At 36.7% G+C, this 23438-nt stretch overlaps 1 long non-coding RNA gene across 1 annotated transcript in view; it reads left to right on the forward strand.

Moving 5' to 3' along the window:
• Nucleotides 1-23438, forward strand: part of LOC137774996 (uncharacterized) — a 62666-nt gene that overhangs the window by 14453 nt on the left and 24775 nt on the right. Inside the window, exon 3 of the long non-coding RNA XR_011075962.1 lies at nt 21489-21563. This is a non-coding gene — a long non-coding RNA (uncharacterized lncRNA). The remainder of the gene's footprint in view (nt 1-21488; nt 21564-23438) is intronic.

A 23438-nucleotide genomic window follows, 5' to 3' on the forward strand; every position in this document is an offset into this window, starting at 1 on the left:
AGCATTTTAATATTTGATTCTGCTGGTCCATTAAACCAAGGCAAATGATGTAGCTTGCTATTTTTTTCTCCTTTTTCTTATCTGTTGTTTGTTTAAAGAACGGAGGCTTGTGGCGGATAAATACTGGAAGTATTTATTCACTGTATTGCCACAGAAAGGATACATATAATGCTATACGGTCCTAAATCTCCTTCTGGTTTTATCGCATATTCCTGTGAGACTGGGAGAAAATGAAATCTTTTCAAACCGTAGAATTTATGTTTATAAAATGGAGGCAGGTATAGGAAATTATAGTCAACAGCTAATAAGGAGATTAAATGTTAGAGCCAATGCTAAAAACTATGTCAACTTACAGTGGGCTGATTTCTAAATAGCAGGTCAAAGATCCTGATTAATATGTGTCATAGTATTATTCATTCATCCATTCACCAAATATGTTTTGTGAGGCATTATTCTACACTCTTGGGATAGGGATATACCAATGAATAAAATAAAAACCTTTGCCCTCATAGATTTTATATTTAAATAAGAGGAGATCTGCAACAAAAAAATAAATACAAATACATAAATGCTATAGTTATGTTAGAATGACAAAAAGGAAAGAGGAGAGCCAGTTAAGGTAAATTGGGCATTAATTGGGCCTTGGGCATTGAGCAAGTTAATGCATTGGACATTTGGACTTGAATTTTAAATGAATGGTCAGATAGGGCCTCAAAGGCAGTCGTAGGCCATACCATTTTAATAATAGAATAAATAATGCCTAAAATGAATCATTTTCTTTTTTTTTTTTAAATAATTATGGTTTTTCCATTTCTTTTTTCCAGGGATTGTTTTTTGTTGTTGTTGTTGTTGTTTTTTGGTTTTAAAAAATTAATTAATTAATTAATTAATTAATTTATGGCTGTATTGGGTCTTCGTTTCTGTGCGAGGGCTTTCTCTAGTTGTGGCGAGCGGGGACCACTCTTCATCGCGGTGCGCGGGCCTCTCACTATCGCGGCCTCTCTTGTTGCGGAGCACAGGCTCCAGACGCGCAGGCTCAGTAGTTGTGGCTCACGGGCCTAGTTGCTCCGCGGCATGTGGGATCTTCCCAGACCAGGGCTCGAACCCGTGTCCCCTGCATTGGCAGGCAGACTCTCAACCACTGCGCCACCAGGGAAGCCCAAAATCATTTTCTTATTAATTCTTCTTCCTTAAAAATAAAATCAGTTTTCAGAATCGGGTATGAAAAGTTTAGCAAAACACAGTTAGCATTTAAGATATTTGATTCCATAGCATATTTCTTTGTACATGTGTTTAATAAATGGTGGTGCTTTACTACTGTAGTTTTCCTTTGTCCCTGTCTGAGAAACCTGATTTGAACTAGCTAACTAGTTTCCCATCTCTCTCTCCTAACTTTAAACCTGCCCCTCACAGTTCAGTTCTACATCTTTAGACATGAGAATGTCAGATACTGCAAAAATAAAACAAGACATTTCTTTTTTCTTCCAGGCAACTCTCTGTTGTCTTTGTTCATTTCTGTCTAGATGTCATGTGACATAAAAGGAAAAGAAGGCCAAACTTCAAAATAAAAATTATCAATAGTAATGTGCTATCGAATAATCCCAAGGTGCATATTCTTCCAGGTTAATTTGCTCTTAGCAATGCTGGTGCCACCAATTCAAGTTTTTGTGGCCAGGTCTTAAAAGAAAATCCCTAAGCCTAGGAAATGTTAGCAAAAGGGCAGAATTGTATTTTTAACGAGAGAGGCAAAGCAAGATAAAAAAGCACAAAGGCAGAGAGGGTACTTTGCAAATACATAGTGCTCTATGAAGCTGGCAAAACATTATGAGACATCTAATTTCAGCTGTCAAAGGGGCTCACATTGATTTTTGTGTTCATTGTGTGTACTCTTAGGGTCCTCTAAATGGAGTCTTATTTATTTGGCTCTTCTATAACCTATCTTTCTCAGGGGAAAGTTAATAGTACTTTCTAGTAGGAAAATAGGAGCTTAGTTTAGACTGGAATAGTTGAGAGTCCATTTTGCTTCTGTTTAGAGTCAAGAAAATGAAAAGGCTTAGACTTTGTCAAGGTAAAGAAATCAACAGAAATCCAGGAACCCTAAATCACTGCTCTAAATGCACACGTTTTTGTCCTCCTGCTACATGCTTTTGTTAGTATCTGATCCATCTCTTTTCAGCCTCCCCAACCCCTGATTGCACAAAACTACTTCTGAGAATGAAAGGAATATCATGACTCAGTTAAAAATAGTTCTTTTGTAAGAAAGCATTTAAAAGCTGGCCAAAAATTAAACCCAGACCCTGACCAAAAGAATCTGTTTAGAAAATATAATCTGTACTAGGGATGACTCAGCTCTGTTGTCACAAAATATTCCTTTCCTAAAATACCTTGGCACTAGCTTATTAAAACAAACCATTTTACTATCTTACTTTTACAGTATGACTTAGTTATTCTAATGGTACTTATAAATAGAAAATGTAATTGTTTTCCTTTGGGCATTATATTTTCTTTTGTCATTTTATATTAAGTCTGTTTGTTGCAGACTGCAGGGTTTTGTCTTTAGAGCTCTTGTAATGGGTTTAATGAGTTATTTCAACTTCTGATTTGTGTACAGTGTAATCCCAAATATTACACTTTAGAATCTAATCATGCTTCCACTGGTCTAATTGTCTAAAGATAAGACATGTCAAGTGATATTTTACAGTTTAACTACACCAGGAGGAGAATAATTTTGTAAAGCTCCAAAAATGATTGCTTTTCTGCAATCAACCAAACCTTCAGATTGGTGGGAGTATGAGTAACCATTGTGTTTACTAAGTCAAAATGTTCAATCTGTGAGTACTGATACATATACATATCTGGAACAGGGCAGTTTGGGAGTTTGCATTACATCATTCAGATCCCCAAATGTCTGTTTCACATGCTCTGTAGTATAACCCACTTGAGTGGATTCAGAACAAATTTCATGATGATAGACAATGTAGAGAAATCTCTCAGAATTCCTTCATTGGGTATCCCAGAAATCTTAAAAGGCTGCTAATTTGGGGGAAACATTCCCAATTTCACAGATACAGTAGGACCTGTTTTAAATGCATAACAATTCTAGAATGTCAGAAGAGACATCTTGGGGATGACATGTTGGCCCTTTGAACGCAGCAACTCCTAGGACAAGGGTGATATGCAGAAATCTTGGGAAAGGGAGATAAAATAGATAGTGTGGAAGAAGTAGTAAGTGAAGTCCAGTACTTGATGACTGAAAAAATAAGCCTACTTTTTCCTTAATGAGGCAAACTTCTGCAATCTTTACCTCAAAAACCATACCATACCAGTAGCCAGGCCTAGGAGAGGACAAAGAACTATCAGTAGCATCCAGATGGCTGGACCAATATAAGATATCTTATTCCTTCCTAGCATTTAAAACTGTGAAACTTTGTCATGACAATAAGGATCATTTCATTTGTGCTTTGCAGAGACATTTAAGGAAGAAGGTATGGGAACTGATGCACCTACAATGCATGAGTGCTTTTATATGCATTAACTAATTTCATCCTTAGATTAACTCCCTGAGCTAAGTACGGTTTCCTTTAGGTTAGAAATGAGGAATATGACGCTCAAGATCATGTAAATTGACCAGTGACAGGCCTAAAAACTGCTGCAGCTAATCATAACCCTGGTTATAAAAGCGTACTCCTACCTCAAAATGCTGTACTGTGCTCAGAACTTGGTTTAGATTAAGTTATTTATGTCACACAGCAAGCTGTAACAAAGATATCATGTCTTATTACTCTCCTGTATTAGCCTCATTTTATAGAAGAAGAAACAATTAGAGGTTTAAAGGAGTGGTTCCCCAAACTCACTCACCATCAGAATCGCATGAAAAGTTTTAAAAAATCTTGACTCAAGGGATCTGTGTCTATTCTTTTCTAATCAGTCTTTACCAAAGTCCAGGGGTTTTTAGTTTTGTACAATTCTTCAGGTGACTCTAACATACCATTAGGGTTCAGAAATACTGATCGGTGGACACTTTTAATAGTTGGAAGAGCGGGGGCTTGAACCCTCATCTGTCTATTTTTTCCTACTATGTGAAGCGGGGACATAGGTTAGATTTACATGTTACTATCAATCTATTGACACTAACTTAACTCTTACAATAATGCTCAGTGGTAAATATTTACCTGCTGGTGCTTAATGGCCACACATACAATTACATGTTGTATTATTTATTGTTGCATAACAATTTTACTGCAAACTTATCAGCTTAAAATAACACACATAGGGGCTTTCTACTTCCAGGAAGATAGAGTAGTTGTATATTTTTTCCTATCCCTTCTGCTAAGTAAAAGTAAAATACCTGGACATTTTTATATAAAGCAAACATCAGACTGAAAGGTAGAAGACAGACCAGCTTGGGAACTCAGGTCCTAAAGAATGACATGGTTGTGTGTTTTCTGGGTTTCCTTTTGTTTGTGTGTTTGTTTTTTTAAGATGTCATTGTTTATTTCCCAACATGATAGTTTATAATTTAATCATGTTCTCTTTTTAAAAACAGCTTTATGGAGATATAGTTCACTTGCCATACAATTAACCCATTTAAAATGTGCAATTCAGTAGTTTTTATTATACTCACAGATACGTGCAGCTATCACCACAGTGAATTTTAGAATACTTTCATTGCTACAAAGAGAAACCCCATATCATCTAGCTATTATCCCCTACTTCCTTATCCCCTGAGCCCTAAGAAACCACTATTTTACTTTCCTTCTCTATAGACTTGCCTATTCTGGATATTTCATATGAATGAAATAATATATGTTTTTTGTGACTGGCTTCTTTCACATAGCATAATGTTTCATTCATAGTGTGGCATGTATCAGTACTTCACTCTTTTTTTTTTTTTTTAAATGATTGAAGTGTATTCCCTTGTATAGATACATATGTTTATCCATTCATTTCTTGATTAACATTTAGTTTGTTTACACCTTTGACTAATATGAACAATGCTGCTAGGAAAATTCATGTGCAAGTTTTTGTTGGAACACAATTCTGGTTTCAGTTCTTTGGAGTATATACCTAGGAGTGGAATTACTGGCTCATACGGTAATTCTATTTTTGATTTTTTTTGAGGAACTACCAAATGTTTTCCATGTCACCTGAACCACTTTACATTCTAACTAGCAATGTATGACATTTCCACTTCTCCATATCATCACCAACACTTGTTTTTGTCTATTACTGCTACTACTACTGCTACTACTACTACTACTACTACTACTACTATCCTAGTGGGTGTGAAGTGGTATCTCACTGTGGTTTTGATTTGTATTTCCCTGATGATTAATGATGTTGAGCATTGTTTCATGTGTTTTGTTGGCCATTTGTATATATTTGGAAAACTGTTTATCCAAGTCCTTTACCCATTTTTAAATTGGGTTGTCTGTATTTTTGTTGTTGAGTTGTAAGAGCTCTTCATGTATTTTGAATACTAGCAGTATCTTATGAGACATATAGTTTGGAATCAAACTAGGAATTGATAGGAAAAAATAGGAAAATTCCCAAGTACCTGAAAAACTAAACAGTGCATTTCTAAATAATTTATAGATAAAGGAGAACATCTTAAGAGGAATTTTAAAATATACATTGAGCTGAATGAAATGAAAATACTGCATACTAAAATTTGTGGGATACAGCTAAATCAGTGCTGAGAGGGACATTTGTAGCACTAAATGAATATGTTAGAAAAGAGTAAAAGTCTCATCTATAATCTAACCTTCCCCCCAAAGAACCTAGAAAAAGAGGAGCAAAATAAACCCTAAAGTAAGCATAAGGAAAGAAACAGAGATGAGAGCAAAAATCAGTAAAATTTATTGAAAACAAAAACAATAGAAAAAAAATCTGTTACCCAATTATGCAAAGAACTCTTAAAAATCAACAATAAGAAAACAATCCGGGCTTCCCTGGTGGCGCAGTGGTTGAGAATCTGCCTGCCAATGCAGGGGACACGGGTTCGAGCCCTGGTCTGGGAAGATCCCACATGCCGCGGAGCAACTAGGCCCGTGAGCCACAGCTACTGAGCCTGCGCGTCTGGAGCCTGTGCCTCGCAACAAGAGAGGCCGCGATAGTGAGAGGCCCGCGCCCCGCGATGAAGAGCGGCCCCCGCTTGCCGCAACTAGAGAAAGCCCTCGCACAGAAACGAAGACCAAACACAGCCATAAATAAATAAATAATAAAAAAAAAAAAAAAAAAAAAAAAAGAAAACAATCCAATTACAAATGAGCCAAAGACCCTAAGAGACAGCTCATCAAAGAGGATATACAGATTGCAAATAAGCATATGAAAAGATGTCCAACATCATTTGTTACCAGGGAAATACAAATTAAAACAACATTGAGATACCACCACAAACCTATTAGAATGGTCAAACTCCAGAACACTGGCAATACCCAATGCTGGCAAGGATGTGGAGCAGCATGAACCCTCGTTCATTGCTGGTGGGAAAGCAAAATTGTACAGACTCTTTGGAAGACAGTTCGGCAGTTTCTCATAAATCTAAACATACTCTTACTATGTAATCTAGCAACTGTGTCCCTTGGTATGTACCCAAAGGAGCTGAAAATTTAGGACCACACAGAAACCTGCATATGAATGGTTATGGCAACTTTCTTTACAATTGCAAAAACTTGAAAGCAAACAAGATGTCCTTCAGAAGGTGAAAGGATAAATAAATTGTGGTACATCCAGACAGTGGAATATTATTCAGCACTGAAAAGAAATGAGCTATCAAGCCATGAGGAGACATGGTGGAAACTTAAATGCATATTACTAAGTGAAAGAAGCCAATATGCAAAGGTTGGCTTTTCATATACGGTATGATTCCAACTATATGACATCTGGAAAACTATGATGACAGACAGTAAAAAAGATCAGTAATTGCCAAGAGTTGTCGGGGCGCTGGGGAGTTAATAGGTGGGACACTAAGGATTTTTAGGGAAGTGAAAATACTTTGTATTATACCATAAGGATTGGGAAGTGAAAATACTTTGTATTATACCATAATGATTGATGCATGTCATTAGACATTTGTCCAAATCCATAGAATGCACAATACCAAGACTGAACAGTAATGTATACTATGAATTTTGCATGATTATGACATGTCATTGTAGGTTCAGCAGTTCTAACAGCTGGTGGGGGATGTTGGTAGTGGTGGAGGCTATGCATGAGTGGCAGCAGGGACTATATGGGAAAGCTCTGTACCTTCCCCTCAATTTTGCTGTGAACCTCAAACTGTTCTAAAAAAGGCTTAAAAGAAATGAACCTTGACCTAAGTCTCACACCATCTACAAGATTAACTCAAAATGGATCGTGGGTTTAAAGAAACATAAAACTATATCACTTTGAGAAAAAAACATACGAGGGGATCTTCAGGATACAGGGTTAGGCAGATCATTTTTAGACTTGACACCAAAAGCACAATCCATAAAATGAAAAATAGATAATTTGGACTTCTTCGAAATGAAAAATGCTGTTCTGGGTAAGACTCCATGGCTTGGATTTTCATCCTCTTAAGAGATTGGGAGAAAATATTACGAAACCGTATATCTGACAAAGGCATAGCATCCGGAATATATAAAGAACAATCGACATTCAAACAAGCAAGCAAATTAACCCATAGAAAATTGACAATGGGCAACTGCAAAATGGAAATAAAGAGATATTTCACTGAAGTGGATATACAGATGACAAGGAAGTACATGACAAAATGTTCAACATCATTAGACATTAGGGAAGTAAAACCAAAAAGAAATACCGCTGTTCACCAATCAGACTTTAAAAAAAAATGACCATATTAAACGCTGGTAGGGATGCAGAAAAACCGGATCATGCATACATTGCTGGTGGGAATGTAAAATAGTACAGCCACTCTGGAAAACAATTTGGCAGTTTATTTTTTTAAAAAAACACTAAATATGCAGCTACTATACAACCTAGCAATTGTACTTCTGGGCATCTATCCCCCAAAAATGAAAACTTACGTCCACCAAAGCCTGTGCTGAATGTTTATAGACTCTTTATTTGTAATAGCCAAAAACTGGAAACAATCCAGATGTCCTTCAAGGAGGGATGGTTAAACAAATTGTGGTACTTTCATACCATGAAATCAAGACATGAAACAACCTGAGTGAATCCCCAGGGAATTATGCTGAGTGGAAAAATACAATCCAAAAAGTTTACATAATGTGTGATTCCATTTACATAACATTTTTAAATGACAAAATTATACAAATGGAAAATGTATTAGTGGTTGCCAAGGGTTAAGTAGGGGTTGAAGGTGGAAGGGAAGTGACCGTGGCTGTAATCGGGCAGCATGAGGATTCTACGGTGATGGACAGTTTTGGTACCTTGACTGTGTCATTGTCAGTTTTCTGGTTGAGATACTATACTAGAGCTTTGCAGAAATGTTTACATTAGGGAAAACTGGGCAAAGGGTACAGAGGATCTCTCAGCAGTATTTCATACAACTATAAGGGAATCTATAATTATCTCAACATAAAATTTTAAGTAAATACTCACATTTATTAGCTCACATTTTCTGTGGGTTAGGGGTCCAGGAATAGCTAGCTCAGTCCTCTGCAGGAGGACGAAGTGTCAGGCAGGACTGGGTTCTCATCTCAAAGCCTGACTTGGCATGAATGTGCTTCAAACTCAGGTAGTTACGGCCAGCATCTGCTTTTTGTGAATTGTTAGACTAAGGGCTTCAATTTTTGCTGGCTGTCAGTCAGAGACCACCTTCAGTACCTTGCCAGGTGGGTTTCCCCAACATGGCCATTTGCTTCATCAAAACCAGCAAAGGAGAGAGACTCTTAGCTGGACCGATGTCATAGTCTTACGTAGTCATATAATCATGGGAGTGACATCGCATCACATTTTCCATGTTCTATCGGGTAGTCCCATCACACTCAAGGGGAGGGGTTTCACAAGGTCATGAGTACCAGGAGGCAGGAATGATTGGGACTTTCTGAGTCCTGAACATGTGCTGATACACATTCCTTTCAAAAATCATTGGTTTTTGTTTAATCGGGAGTATGTTTACTGCTTTCTTAAATACTTGGCAGCTGTATAACATGATTTAAAATATTATCAGCTATGTTCTACATTTATAATAGAAATAGAACTGAAAGACGCTAGAACATTTTTACCATAGGAAGTAAGATGTGTTCAAACAGGCTGGGAAATATTACGTCTTATTTACATTAGATATTTTTAGACTATATGTTAAATCTTTTGGACATCTAGAGAACTAGTTATATTGCTGTGCTTGTAACTTAGTAACCTGAAGAGTTAATGTAATATCCCAAAAGGCAACATTATTATTTATGCTTTGGATGAAACTTTTATTGTCTTTTCAGGAAACTTCTTAGTTGCCTTGAAAAGCATAGAAATCTTTTCAAAATAGAAAAAAATATTCCACATGACATCTTTTGTAGAGTGAATCCATTCAAGTTCCCAGTGACCCAGTAAATATATTCAAAGTACAAATCACTAATTAATACTTTTCAGATTTTTTGTAAAAATTTGCATTGTTGACCTCTTTTTATATACTAGAATATTTATTAGAAATATTAAAATATTTCCTTTTTAGAAAATTAGGATATGACACTTTCATTCTTCTTGTACTTCTTTTGTGCCCCAGGGTTTCTTAAATATTCCTTATGGTACTTCTGAAAATAATTTTCAGATTAATGCCGAAATAATGTAGATCATCTGGAAGTAATAATGATGATAAAACCATCATCACCATTATCATCGCATGAATAATATCTGGGTAGCTCTAATCTCTGTAACAAAAAAATATGTGAGATCAGAAATGAACAACTCCCTCTGCTTTCCTGCTCCTCGAAAAAGAAGAAAAAAAATGTTCTCCTCCCTCTAGCATATTTGGAGAGAAAGAGATTTGTCTTATATCTCTGATGAGTCATTCCCCATATGGTCCTTGCTTTCCTGGTCTAACCATGCACACTGAAGCTCAGGCTGCTTTGCTCTGAGCCAAACACTGGCCCCTTTTGCATCATCCCTCATGGCACCACTCAACCAAGACTGCTGATGGGAACCGTCTTGTACTAAAATTTGGGAGATAATAGGGGCATTTGTCACACATTAGTGAACAAAGAATGACTTATAATTGTGATAGTCAGGGTTCTTAAAAGATTTTTAGCTTTCTCTGAGTTGGAGAATGTGTCTTTGACCAGTATTCTTATCTGACCTCTGCCTTTGTCTGACCTATCTATCTCCTGTTCCAGCTGCCTGGAGGAAACTCCCAGATGTGTTTCTTTATTCTTCAGAGCACTCTACTATCCTCCTAGGTCACATCCGTAAGGCCTTGGCTTTCATAATTCTGAAAGCGCCTATCTAGATGTTTTACTGAGTAAGAATAGTTCTCTGTTTAAAAATAATTCTGGTATCTTCCCAAGGCATCTAACTCAAACTCTTGGTAGGTTTAAAAAGAACAACTTTCCATCCAGCTTCGTAATAATAACCACTACCATTCACTGAGACATAAAATACTCATAATTATCATTTATCAAGCTCTTCCAACATGCTATGGACCTTGACCATCCTATGTGTTTTACACTTTACATATTTTGAGTCATTTAATTCTCAAAATAACTCCATTATTGTTCCATTTTACAATATAGTGATTGTGAGAAGAGGCTGTATGTTTTAAAAGCATGTGTATGCTAACAATACTACCAGATAAAAACTTTAATATCCCAAGGTTTCAAGAGTAAGGAACTCCCATATATGGAGTTTTGATAATTTTCCAGCTAAGTGGGAGAGTCAGGTGTTTCTGGCTACAGAATCTCCCAAATTAATCACAAATTAATATACAAATCTGGATTCCTTTGAAGAAAGCTGTACACTTTTGTGATATTATCTGTTGTGGTAGCTAGAATAATGCCCCCACCCCCCGCCCACATATCTACCTCTTAATTCCAGCAGGAACCTATGAGTAAGTTAGATTACACGACAAAGGGAAATTAAGATCATAGATGGAGTTAAGGTTGCTAATCAACTGATCTTAAAATAAGAAGATTATCCTTGATTATTCAATGGGCCCAATGTCATTACAAGGGTCTTTTAAATGTGGAAGAGGGAGAGAGAAGAGTCAGTGTCAGAGTGATTTCATGTAAGCAAGACTTGACTGGCCATTACTGGCTTTGAAGATGGGAGGAGAACTTGAGTCAAGGAACACAGGCAGCCTCAAGAAAGTGGAAAAGGTGAGAAAATAGAATCTTTCCTAGAGCCTCCAGAAAGGAAGACCACCCTGCTGACACCTTAATTTAACCCTATGAGATACAGTTTTGGACTTCAGACTTCCAGAAATATAAGATAATTCATTTGTATTGCTTTAAGCTACTAAATCTGTAATTGATTACAGCAGCAATAGGAAACTAATTCATCTGTTTTGACTTTTTATTATCTCTTAGTCCACTGTTCCCAGCTTGAAAATGATTATGTTTGATTGATGTGTCAGTTGACACATGATACGACACTATCTCTGTTTGACAGTTTTCCTTCCCCTTGACACTTCCAAGTAGCAGAACTTGTATTTTTGTTCCTTCTTGATCCTAACAAATTTCAATGTCCATTTTATTTGTCATTAAAAAACCCAACTCATTCTTCTTTGGAATTTAGGCTTCCATAATTTATTTTAGCCAAGGGAAAAGAAGGTATGGCAACAAGAGGTTCTTTAGATGGACGAAGCCCAGAGGAAGTGAAACATAAAAATTGAGTGAGAGTTTTTTTAGGTAGAAGTTGTCTAAGTAAAGGAGAGGGAGTGGGGGTATAGTCAAGGCAGCCAAGTGCAATAACATGGTCCAAAAAACAAGCACTCAGAGTGGAAGATTACTGGAACAGACACTGTAAATGAGGCAGGGGTGAGAGATGAGATTGGAAAGGATCGTAAGCTAGATTATCAAGGGGTTTGAATATCCTTCTAGGAAATTTGGATTTTCTCTTGGAGGCTGTGGGGGATCTGGGAGAATATTTAACCAGAAAGGAACTTGATCATTGTTGAGTTTGGAAAGTAAAGGGTAGAGACAAGGTAGTGAATGGAATTATGATGCAAGACAAGCCTAGAGGCAGGGAAAGGAGTCAAGAGGATTTGGGGTACACTAGGGAAAGGGTAACAGTAGTTACAACACATAGTGGTGGCCCTGGGGATTGAAAGACGTAGAGAGATTGGAAAGATATCAAGAAGACAGAAACAGTAGTACCTGTTGACTAAATATGGGCTGTGAGAATGCAAAAGAAATTATGTTGGTGCCATAGACAACAAGATGTATGATAAGTATGTTCACCAATCTAGTGAATATAACAGATTTATAGAGATAAAGGTGTCGTGTCTGGTTTTGGTTGAATTTGAGTTGCTCTGAATCATTGTGTTAGAAATGTGAATCACTATCACTTTTTCCTGGATTTTTACTCTGTGTTCCTGTTGGGTCCTGCTGAGTTTTCAGGACCTAGTTCTTGCAAGCTGTTAAATGATCAAAGTCTTCCTTTGGCATGTGTTGTCCTAGCCTCTGCCAAGTGATCTGTGACCATGTGCAGACCTCTTTTATTATTTCAAGTCCACTTTTGTGACTCGTTAGCAAATTAATTAAACAAAATAATTAAACATTGAAACATCATAAAGACATAGTGGGGAACCACTTGGAGACTTGATATTTAATAAAGAAGTAGAGGTACAAAATGAAAGTTTAAGAAATAACAAAATGATACAGCTGAAGCAAATATGATATACAGTGACATCACAAAGGCTGTAAGAGGTCAATTTGACATTTGGGACAATTGCTGAAAAGATTTTATTGACTGCTTCAATATTGTGCTTCAGTCATAACAAAAATCTGTGAACGATTTAATAATGTCAGATCAATGACAATAGAACCTGTTAACCTACTGTTCTGTTTATTGAGTTGAATGGGGCAATTCTTTGCACCTCATAAAGTAAAAATAAATTGTAATTGGAATTGTTCTAGTATTAAAGGCTTCTTGTTAATATTTATTGAGGATTACCTACTAACATCTAGTTCTGTGCTGAATGTGGTGGAAAAATTAAGAAAAGTATAATATGGGATCCCTGTGCCCAGTGAGCTGATATATCTCTTAGGAGAGACTAGATTAACAAGTATAAGAAACCATTAAAATTATTTAAAAAATTAAATAAAATCAATTATCTATGTTTTATATATGAAGAAATCAATAAATGCTAGCTAAATTCACCTCTAGTATTTTTTTGTATTATTATGACAATTCCAGAGAGCAAAATATTATTTACTCTATGGAAATGGTATAACTCCTTGAAAAAATATTTCCTATATATTGCTTGGAAGATTGTAAAGAGTAAGGATTATGTGTTGTTTAGCTAACCAACCAACGTATCAAAAAGGTGCATCTACTAATTGCTGATTGTGACATTTCCAGCATGTAACTTTCGTGTAATTCAGGAATATCCTGTATAAATGAGAGGGACGTGATGCTAATTGAGGTTTGGGGCCTTTGAAAATCTCCCTTTATAAACAACCCCAGAACAATGACTTCCTACAAGGGACAGTCTAGGAGAGCCTGTCTAACATGTTTGTCTCTGCTCTGTAGAGCAAATCCTTTTCATGCCTTAAAAAAGATTGTTTTTTGATATAAAGGCACATTTAATCAGACCTTTGAAAGTTTGAAAAGTGTCTGTGAAGGTTTGCTTCTTAGTGGATTGGAAATCTATTAGTATATAGCCAAGAGGTCACTGAATAGCAGAAATAAGATTTTTCAAGGGTTCCGATGCAAAATCTGATAGGACATACCAAAGTACTGTATTTTTAAAGCATAGCACTGAAGCTCTTCTAACAAAGATAAGACTAACAAAATACATGCTCATGAGCGTATTGCTGTGGTCATGCTTCCTCCATGTTGTAGTGAAAGCTAACCAACCTTGCAGACATTTGAAAAACATCTGGGAACTTATAAAAAAATATTACCATCTAGGAAATATTTTAGTGGCATTGGGCATAATATTTAATGATTCTGGCTTCTTCCAAACCCATTATGAAACAAAGTATGTGCTTTATTGTCTGTCATTTAGTTAAGTTGTATTTCTGTACATTTATAAGCCGTGTTCATAATGATGTTTTACCAGCCCACAAGACACAGTAAGGCCTTTTGTATCTTCTTTCATTTGGTTTGATGCTGCTAATTTCTAAAGTGGTGTCCCTATTTTTTAGTTTAATTCCATTTCCACCAGTTTTCCACTCTGCCATCACAGTAAACTCTTTAAAACGCAAAGCAAATCATGTTACCTACTGCTTCCAGTCCTGCAACCATCACTGTTACCAGGAGGATAAAATCCAACACGAGAAGCTATGAAATGACTAGGGCAAATTACTTGGACAAGCAATCAGTGTATGTACAACAGCTGCCATGCTGGCCACCACACTGGTCCCCCCAACACAGGAGGAGTGGTGCAACCATCAAAGTGAGATAGCAATTGGGAGATGACAGTTTCTAAGGTACATTTATTTTTATGCCAAGAGTCCAGGTTAAGCAAATTCACCCCATAAATAAAATTTTGCCCAATGTCTCATATAATTAGAATATACTTATTTATAATTTGTACTCAAATTCAAGAAGAGTTAAGTTTGCTTATAATAATATATTTTACAAAGAACTGTTAAAATGGAGGTAAAAAGAAAGATGAGAAATCATGTATAATATAAGACAGAGGATATTACTTCAGTTACCTTTTTGTTAATATACCCTGATTCCTCCGTGTTTCTCTAATCCTGGATATTGAGTGCTACAAGTAGATATGTCTTCCTTCTCATTTTCCCTAATTTTATTCTCCAGAAGTGGCATCCCTTTGTACTTAGTTATTCCTGTTTACTTCCAATTTCCTCTGTGCTAACTCCTTCCTTTCAAAACTTGGGGTCCACATTCTTCCATGAATAAGTGTCATTACTCTCCACAGATACTACCTCTTTTGAGCTTCTTTCTTCTCAAAGTCACTAAACCTCACAATATCAGTAAAAAAGTTCAGTATTCTCAAGGGAGAACCTAGGATTTTTTTTTTCTTTAATAAAATTCAGGCACTCTACTTATAGCACTTTCTTTGCTATTTTGAAGTTACCTACCTACTTCCCAGAGAAGGTTTTAATTCTTCTTTCCGCACTGATTTCAACATTTGTTTCATGGTCCTTTATTCTATCCTGTATTTTGACTTTGTATCTGAGACTTCTAATTATCTCCCAATTATGCAGACTCCCAATATGCAGTCTTTACTTCTTCTTTTTAATAAAGAACCTGATTAGATTTACCAGAACACAGTCAGCCAGCCAGAGACTATATATCTCAGCCTTCCTTGCATCTGGTCAGTGGGCTATGAGCGTAAGAGCTGCCCCACTTCCAGATCAGCTGCTTGCCTAAAACTTCCCCTTTGCTTCTTGCAAACTGGTTCATGAACCTGATGGAGAGAGAACTTGGACTATTTGGAAAAGGAAAACACCCTAGGGGATGGTAGAGGAACAAAATAGAGAGAACCTGAATTTCTGGATTACTTTGTGGAGTTAAGCTCCTACCAATACCTGACTGTAAGTTTAGGGAGTAGTATACTTAGTGAGTGTATTTGGGGGCCTGTTGTAAAAGCAGCTTAGCCTGTACCCAACATAACTGACAAAGCATCTTGATGATAGTTCTAAAACCTCTGAGAATATGTTCCTTCTATCCAAAGACTACCATTTGTTTTCCCATCTCAGCCACCCATATATTTTAGTAATCTCTGTACTCCAAGAAGTGAAGTATCAAAATCCCCTCTCCGGTTGTGATCTATGTACCTTAATTGCTATATACTTTAACTCTCTTCTTAGCACCATAATTCTACACTGACTTGCCTCTTTATCTACCTGGATGCTAATTGAGGAGGAATATCAAGAAATAGAGTAGTCAAGGGAGAAAAAGTAAGCATCTGTTTGAAAAAAGAGGGAGGAGGTATTTACCAATATCACATGCTGCTGAAAAGTCAGGTAAAATGAAATGTGCCCATCAGAGGAAGGTTGTAGATGGATGTAGAAAGTTCAGGGATGTGGTGAGTTTAGTAGTTGGATTACTTGGAGGAATAAGTAGATATAGATGATGTCATTAATTCTAGAGATCTGTAAATGAAGGGGAAGAGCAAGTGAAAACTAATAAATCTTACTCTGTATCACATTTCAATCACGGAATTCCCTTACTTTCCTTACTCTTTAACTCCATTTTTGTTTCCCCTGCTTTTTCCTAACACTTATTTTTACCCGGTCGGTGACCTTGTCTCCCACCTGATTCAGAAGACTGGAATGGTCTGTTGGATCAGATTTCACTGCTCTCAATTATTTCCTTCTCCTTCGCTTAGAAATGTTCTCCATGTATGTGTCAACTGAAAAAAATGTTCAACCTAAAAGTTGAGAGTTATGTTTTATTTGGCAGACATTCTTAGGACTTCAAGCCTTAGAGGAAGCATCTCAAGTAACCAGAGAAAACTGCTCTGAAGAGGTGAGAGGAGAGCTAGGAAATATAGGAGTTTTGCAACAAAGGGCAGATAGTTGGAAGGACAAAAGATTATTGTTAATTAAAGAAAACCAAATAAGTTAAGGAATTTAGTGCTTTTCTATGTATAGGAAGATGCAAGAGTCTGGACTCACTGAAATAATTCCTTTGGTATGCACCCTCAGCTATCTGGGGCCAGCATCCTGTGTTTTCACATCCTGAGTTTTCTCAAGCTGCACCCTTGGGGTGGCTGCAGTCTGATGACTGCTAGATGGCAGGTATTCTTTGTTTCCTTCCTAAGTTTCCCCAGGGCTCACCATCAAGTGACTGCAATTGCTGATGCCTGGGACATCTTTTGTTTACTGATATGGCAGACGATATTTTATTTCTCATATGTATAATCTCACTCTTCATTTCCTTTTGCTTTGAAGAAGCCTCCCTCCCTTGTTCGTTCTACAGTCCACAACTGTAAGCATGATTTGTTTTCAACCACTTCCTTAGACTTTGACCTCTCTCCATCCCCAGGCTATCCTTCTATATTGACGCCCTTCTCTTTGCCTGTAGTAAAAAATTCATGTCTCTTCATCCTAAATAAAATTCTTACCTCAACCTTGATCGCTTTCAAGCTGCTTCCCTCTCCTTTCTTTAGTTACCAAACTTGTTGCAAGAAGAGCTATGACTTGTTGCTTCCTTTTCTCTCACTATTCCAGAGTGCCATGTGACCTGGCATCTTTTCTAATGTTCTCTCTCAAAAATTACAGTGATCTCCTAATCATCAAACAGTATCATCTGTCATTATCTGCTTTAGCCATTCTGTACGCTTCTTTCTTTTTGCCTTTTTTGTCCAAATTTTTAAAAATTTAAACTTAATTCCTTTGTCAATAGAAATAATATCTACTTACTGTAAAAAATTTTGTAATATGCATAAAGTCATTAAAGTGACTCATAACATCAAAAATAACCACTGGTAAGGTTATTATAAATGGTTTTGGTTTTCTTTGTAATCTCTGATCTATTTTAAAAAAATGTTTCCATGGTTCTAAAAATTTTTACTGTGTGTTTTTAAGGTAAAAATATATAAACTCAATTCTACCAAGTACATTGTTAAAACACGTTATTCATTTTTATTTAGTATAAGAAATAATGATGTATACTAAATCTGCCAGTGGTATGGTATATCTGTCAGTTACCCTTGAATTAATACAGATATTTTATACATTGTTGTCATTTAATATGAGCATAACATTCATCCCTATTGCCTTCATTTATATTATGGCTTTCATTTATAAAATGTGACTTTATACATTTGATGAATCTTAGATCATACATTGTCTATTATTAATACTGTCACTCCTGATGTTTTAAAATTCTGTTTATGTAGATTTGCCCATAGTTTTAATTCTATTTGCATACCATTTTGTATCATTTCCTTTCATCCACTTATTCATTAATTCCCTCAAATAATATTTATTTTTGTGTCAATGTTGTGTCTTGTACTAATGATATAATGGTGTATAAGACAGGCCCAGTGCTTGCCTTCAGAGAGCTTATAGTCTAGTGGGTGATACAAATAAGTAAACAGATGATTATAGTACAACTGATAAGCATAGTAATGGGGAAATTCTGTGTGCTTTGAAAACATGCAATGTGTCTCTGAGCTAGAATTGAAAGAGTAGGAAAAGGTTTCTAGAATGGGGACAATAGGAAGAACTCAGAGCAACAGGTAGGGAATAGAACAGTAAACACCACACAATACATGATTACCCTCTCAACTGTGTAAAGAAAGTTGGGCTTTATACTAAGGACAAAGAGAAACAAACCATGAATCAAAGCCTTTCTTCAAAGGAATGAAAAGATGAAAGTGGCACTTCAGAGAAGATCATTCTGGTTGCATTGTGGAGAAGACTTGGAGAAATGCAAGATCAGATGCTGGGAAAACTGTAGGAGGCTATTCAAGTAATCTAGAAGGGAAGTAATTATGCCCTAAGCTAAGTGGTGGCTCTGGGAATGGAGAGAACTGAAACATTTGAGAGATATGTAGGAGGAAGAATTTTATCTAAATGAAGATTTTGTTAGTGGTTGAATATATGAGTCTGGAGCTTAGGAAAGAGACCTAAGCAGGAGACCAGGATTTGAGTGTCATAAGCATGTGTGGTCGATATTCATTGGAGCCTTGTGTCTGGATGGATAAGCACATCCAAGGAAAGTGTGTAGAACAGAGGCTCTAAGACAAAATCCCAGGGAGGGGCAACATATAAGGATTTAAGGCAGTGGAACTCAAGGCAGAGAAAGGAGTGGAGGTGGTAAAGCGAGTTGAGGATTCCTAGGGCCAAGAGTATGCCCATGGAAAGAGTGGAGAGTGTATGGCTTAAAACAAAGAGCACAGGGCTTCCCTGGTGGTGCAGTGGTTAAGAATCTGCCTGCTAATGCAGGGGACACGGGTTTGAGTCCTGGTCCGGGAAGATCCCACATGTTGTGGAGCAACTAAGCCCATGCACCACAACTACCGAACCTGCGCTCTAGAGCCCGTGCTCTGCAACAAGAGAAGCCACTGCAATGAGAAGCCCATGCACCGCAACGAGGAGTAGCCCCTGCTCACCGCAACTAGAGAAATCCCGCGTGCAGCAACGAAGACCCAACATAGCCAAAAAAAAAAAAAAAAAAAATGAACAGCACATTATTCCTTTGTTTTGGTTTCTTTCCAGTCATATTTATTTTTGAAATCTCAAGTAACATTTATTATTCTTAAAAATAATAACAAGGAGTAAAATTTTTAGGCTATCCAAAGGAGGTAGGTGGCTTTTTAAGAGGTGAGCAATAGAGTGACCTTGGCCAGAGGACTTTGGAGTAGGGAGTGCAGGACTGAATCATCAATAGGAGATGAAGAAATGTTTGAAGGCAGAATTCAGCTGTGAAGAGAGGAGAGTGGTATTGAGCTAATAGAAAGGGGAAGCAGGATTGAATCGGTGAGTTTCCTTCTTAAAATGGGAAACTAGAGACTGTATAACTAGTGAAAAGGAGGATTCAGAAGAGGGAAATAAAGTATGATCTAGAAAACAAGTCACTTCGAAAGAAAAAAAGGGATGTCAGAGCACATGTGAGCATTGCCTTTAGATAAAAGTTGTAACTCCTCTTCCCTTGAAACTGGAGGGAAGGAAGAATGATTAAGTTATGCATGGGTTTTTGAACTTGGTGAAGCTTAGAAGTAAATTTCACTCTTCTGTTTTATCTTAGAATTCTACCTTTTTATAGAGAAATTTCAATAATTTTCATTGTTTTAAACCTATGGTGTTTTATTAATCTTATTTAGGTATGCATGTGTGTGTATATGTATATGTTTATATATATGTATAAATATGTGTCTGTATGAACATATGTATGTATGAATGCACATATGATTGTGTGTGAATGTGTTTGGTATGAATGTATATATTTTGTTTGCATATGTGCATGTGTGTAGGTTCCAGGGAGCATAATTTGGAGGTTAAGAGTGAGCTCTGACCAGGACCATGTGCTTCTAATCCTGGACTCACCATATACTAGTTGCGTGACCTTGGGCAAGTTACCTCACTTCCTCATACTTTACTTTTCCATCTGTTATGATGAAAATAACAATAGTGTATATTTCATGTGGTAATTTTAAGGGTTAAATGAGATAAGCCACACACAAAGAAAGCAGAGCATATAATAGAATACTTCCTATGTTATAGTTATTATTTAAATTTTTACCCTTTCTCTATTTTACATTTTGATGCTTCCTTTTATTTACTTTTGCTTCCTTTTATATATTTTTGTTTTGTGAAGACGCTGTTGTTTTTTATATTATGTACATATTTTGAAATTAGTATCTTATTTCTAATCCAAATTTTAAAAATAATTTGTCCTATCTATCTGTCCGTCTGTCTATCTACCTACCTACCTTATTTTCCATGTTGAATGAAGATTCTTTAGTACTTTGGAATATAGGAATTTAAAGCTTCTGTGATCTTCAAACTTAGCCTGGTTTTAGGTGATATATTCATTTAAAACAATGTTTAAAATGTCTTTAAATAAGAACTGTGCATGCCTAATATTTTTGCAAACACATTTGCCACATTTTAAATGATTTCTATGTAAATACTTTCTGTATGTTTAACTCTTTTCAATGCCTATCACCAGACTTTCCTCCCACAGTTTGCCATCCTCGCACTTGTTTGTTACATTCATCAATCACTTATGAATCTTTTTAGAGAAACTTTTTCAAAATCATGGTCTATTTTATGACGCTTTATGCAGGTATCACCTTCACATTTGAAGAGCAGCTAGGCAGAATGTAGAAATCATTAGTCTTAATCTTTCCCTTCAACCTCTAGGGATATTGTTCCCTCATGCTTTGGCATTTGTTGTTTGAAAGGAGCGTTGGGCCATCATATTTATTTCTTTTACTGTGTTTGAAGCATTCTTTATGCTTAGAATTTGCCAATGTCATCAGGCTAGTTTGTTGTTGTTGTTGTGTTGCTTTTGTTATTAATTTGCTTGGAACATTGCTAGTCTCTCAATATCAAAACACAGATTTTTAAAAACTGGATGATTTTCTAGGATTTCTCTTTGATTATTGTTTACAGTCTACCTAGTCTGCTTTCTTTTTGGAAATCTCTCTTACGTAAGCTGCATTTGCATTTGTCTTGCCATTTTCCTCATTTTCCCTCTCAGTGTACTCTCTCTGCCCTTTTCCTCTGGATTCCTCAGTTTATTCTAAGTCCTGCCCTGTAAGTCACTAATTAAATTTTCGGCGATGTCAGGCTTGCTAATTATTGATTCAGACTAAAGTGTTTGTTTTTTAATTCAATAAGTGTGCTGTTTATCAACAGTTTTTCCTCATCTTTGTCATCTGTTTCTATTTCATAGAGGCAATGTTTCACTGATTTGTTTTTCTTCTATTTTTTAAGGATAATGTGACTCTACCGAGTCAGACGCTGTTCTTGTATTGAAACGTTTTCTTATATGCTGCTTACTTTTTTTTGGTAAGTATCTTTTAAAAAAAGAGTACATTTCATATAGTTTTTCAATTATTGTAAATTATAGTATTACAATTATATAGTGCTCTGGGTTTTGTCACAAATTGTCACAGTTCTCCATCCACATCCTTCATAGAGCATCCCCTCAAGTTGCCAGTGCTTTAGTCTTCCTCCTGAAAATCTTAACAGTGTCTCACTTCTCACATTCAATTAACATGTCCAACCTAGACTAAGAATCATCATCTTCTTCTGAAGTCCCATAACAGTTATATTATAATTCTGCCAGTCATCCAGGATTAATCAGAGTATCTTTCACTCTTCTTTTTACCCTTTTTAAAAGGCAGAGTTCCCAGTTCCCCAGTGTTCCATGTAGTGTTCCCTTTACATGTATGCCGTTCCTTCTCATGTTATACATTTACTCCATGAACAGCTCCTTGGTCTTGTCCTACTTCAAAGCGACCTGAGTAATATTATCAGGTTGTTCTTCTTAACACTCAACTCCAGTAATGTGTTTCTTCAGAAGCTTTCAGGTACTGAAATAAGCAGTGAGACAGACCACCCTACAGAACAAACAGGAATTGGTCACAAGCCAGGTTTGCAACTCTTAAGCTGGTCAAAAGATTATCCAGAGTACACAAGGTTCACTAAGTGGAGATTGAGAGAGAGTGGAGAGGAAAGCTATAATGTGAACCTCGGTTCCACCTACCATAGGGAAAGTTGGGGATGCTTTTCCTTCACCTAAAGTACAGAAAACGGGGGGGAGTCTTAAGACCACTCCAATATTTTGATAGGCATCTTCTGTAATTTTGGGGAGACAGACAGAGTGGACAGATCGTTGACTCCTACTTTCAAAATTTTAAAAGTGGGAAAAAAATGACTGGATAACTATTCTAATAGCTAGAGCAAAGAAGCTGATTTTGTTGTGGCAAAGAATGATGAATGCTTGAGTGTTTTCCATGAGCCACAGGTAGGTCAGGAATTCAAGGAAGTCCATGAGAATCATCTTAGATCTTGTGTAAAGGGCTGCCTGCAGGAACAAACAGGTGTCAGTTTCTGGAATCTGGATGATGTGGGTGGTGGAGAGAGTAATTGGGTCCTCAGAATAGAGATTCTTTTGTATGGGTTTAGGGAACCACAGTTGAAAGATTGTCAGTGATTGAGCAAATTCCTGAAAGCCAGTGAAAATGCTAATGAGGGTAAGGGTCTGCTCTAGACAGCTGACCAGCCCAGTGAGTGTGGCTCAGGACAGTAAGGTCTGTCTTCTCTTCTCTTCTGCTCTGCCCTTCCTGGGTTTAACTCTACTGTGATCAGAAACTAATATTTTCCAACTGGGAGAGAGAGGAGCTCAACCATCCTCCTTCCCTTACTGTCAGCTCCCTCTTCCTCTCTGCCTCACCTCCCCACAGTGGATCTTTTGGGTGGGAAGAAAGGATACATGTCAGTATTAAATCAAGTTGGACTTCATATTTTACTTATAAAACTATGGTAGTAACTTTCATTTGAAGTGACCATTTTCTTCGAATGACCAAAAGAATCATAAGATTGAGTTTTCATTTGGTAGAAAAGAAACAACTAAATACATTCCAAAAACAATGGGAGACTAAAATAAAATTGTGTTATGATCACATCTTATGAGTCATACTTGTCCAGTGTACAAGTTACGTAAAGAAATTTTAAGAACTTATCTGTATTTGAGAACTATTCTCCACATGCTGAAAGAATAATAATCTGAAGTGGAAGAGATGAGTCAGGAAGACCATCCCTTCCTATCTAAGTCTTCTTTATCATCTTTATCTTCTTCTTTATCAAGGTACCACCTCAGACATTAAGTCACTACTGATTTCCTTCCACTGCCTTTACCATCCAATCAAAGCTGATCAC

Source organism: Eschrichtius robustus, chromosome 13, assembly GCF_028021215.1.
Source record: "Eschrichtius robustus isolate mEscRob2 chromosome 13, mEscRob2.pri, whole genome shotgun sequence".
NCBI classification, from domain to species: domain Eukaryota; kingdom Metazoa; phylum Chordata; class Mammalia; order Artiodactyla; family Eschrichtiidae; genus Eschrichtius; species Eschrichtius robustus.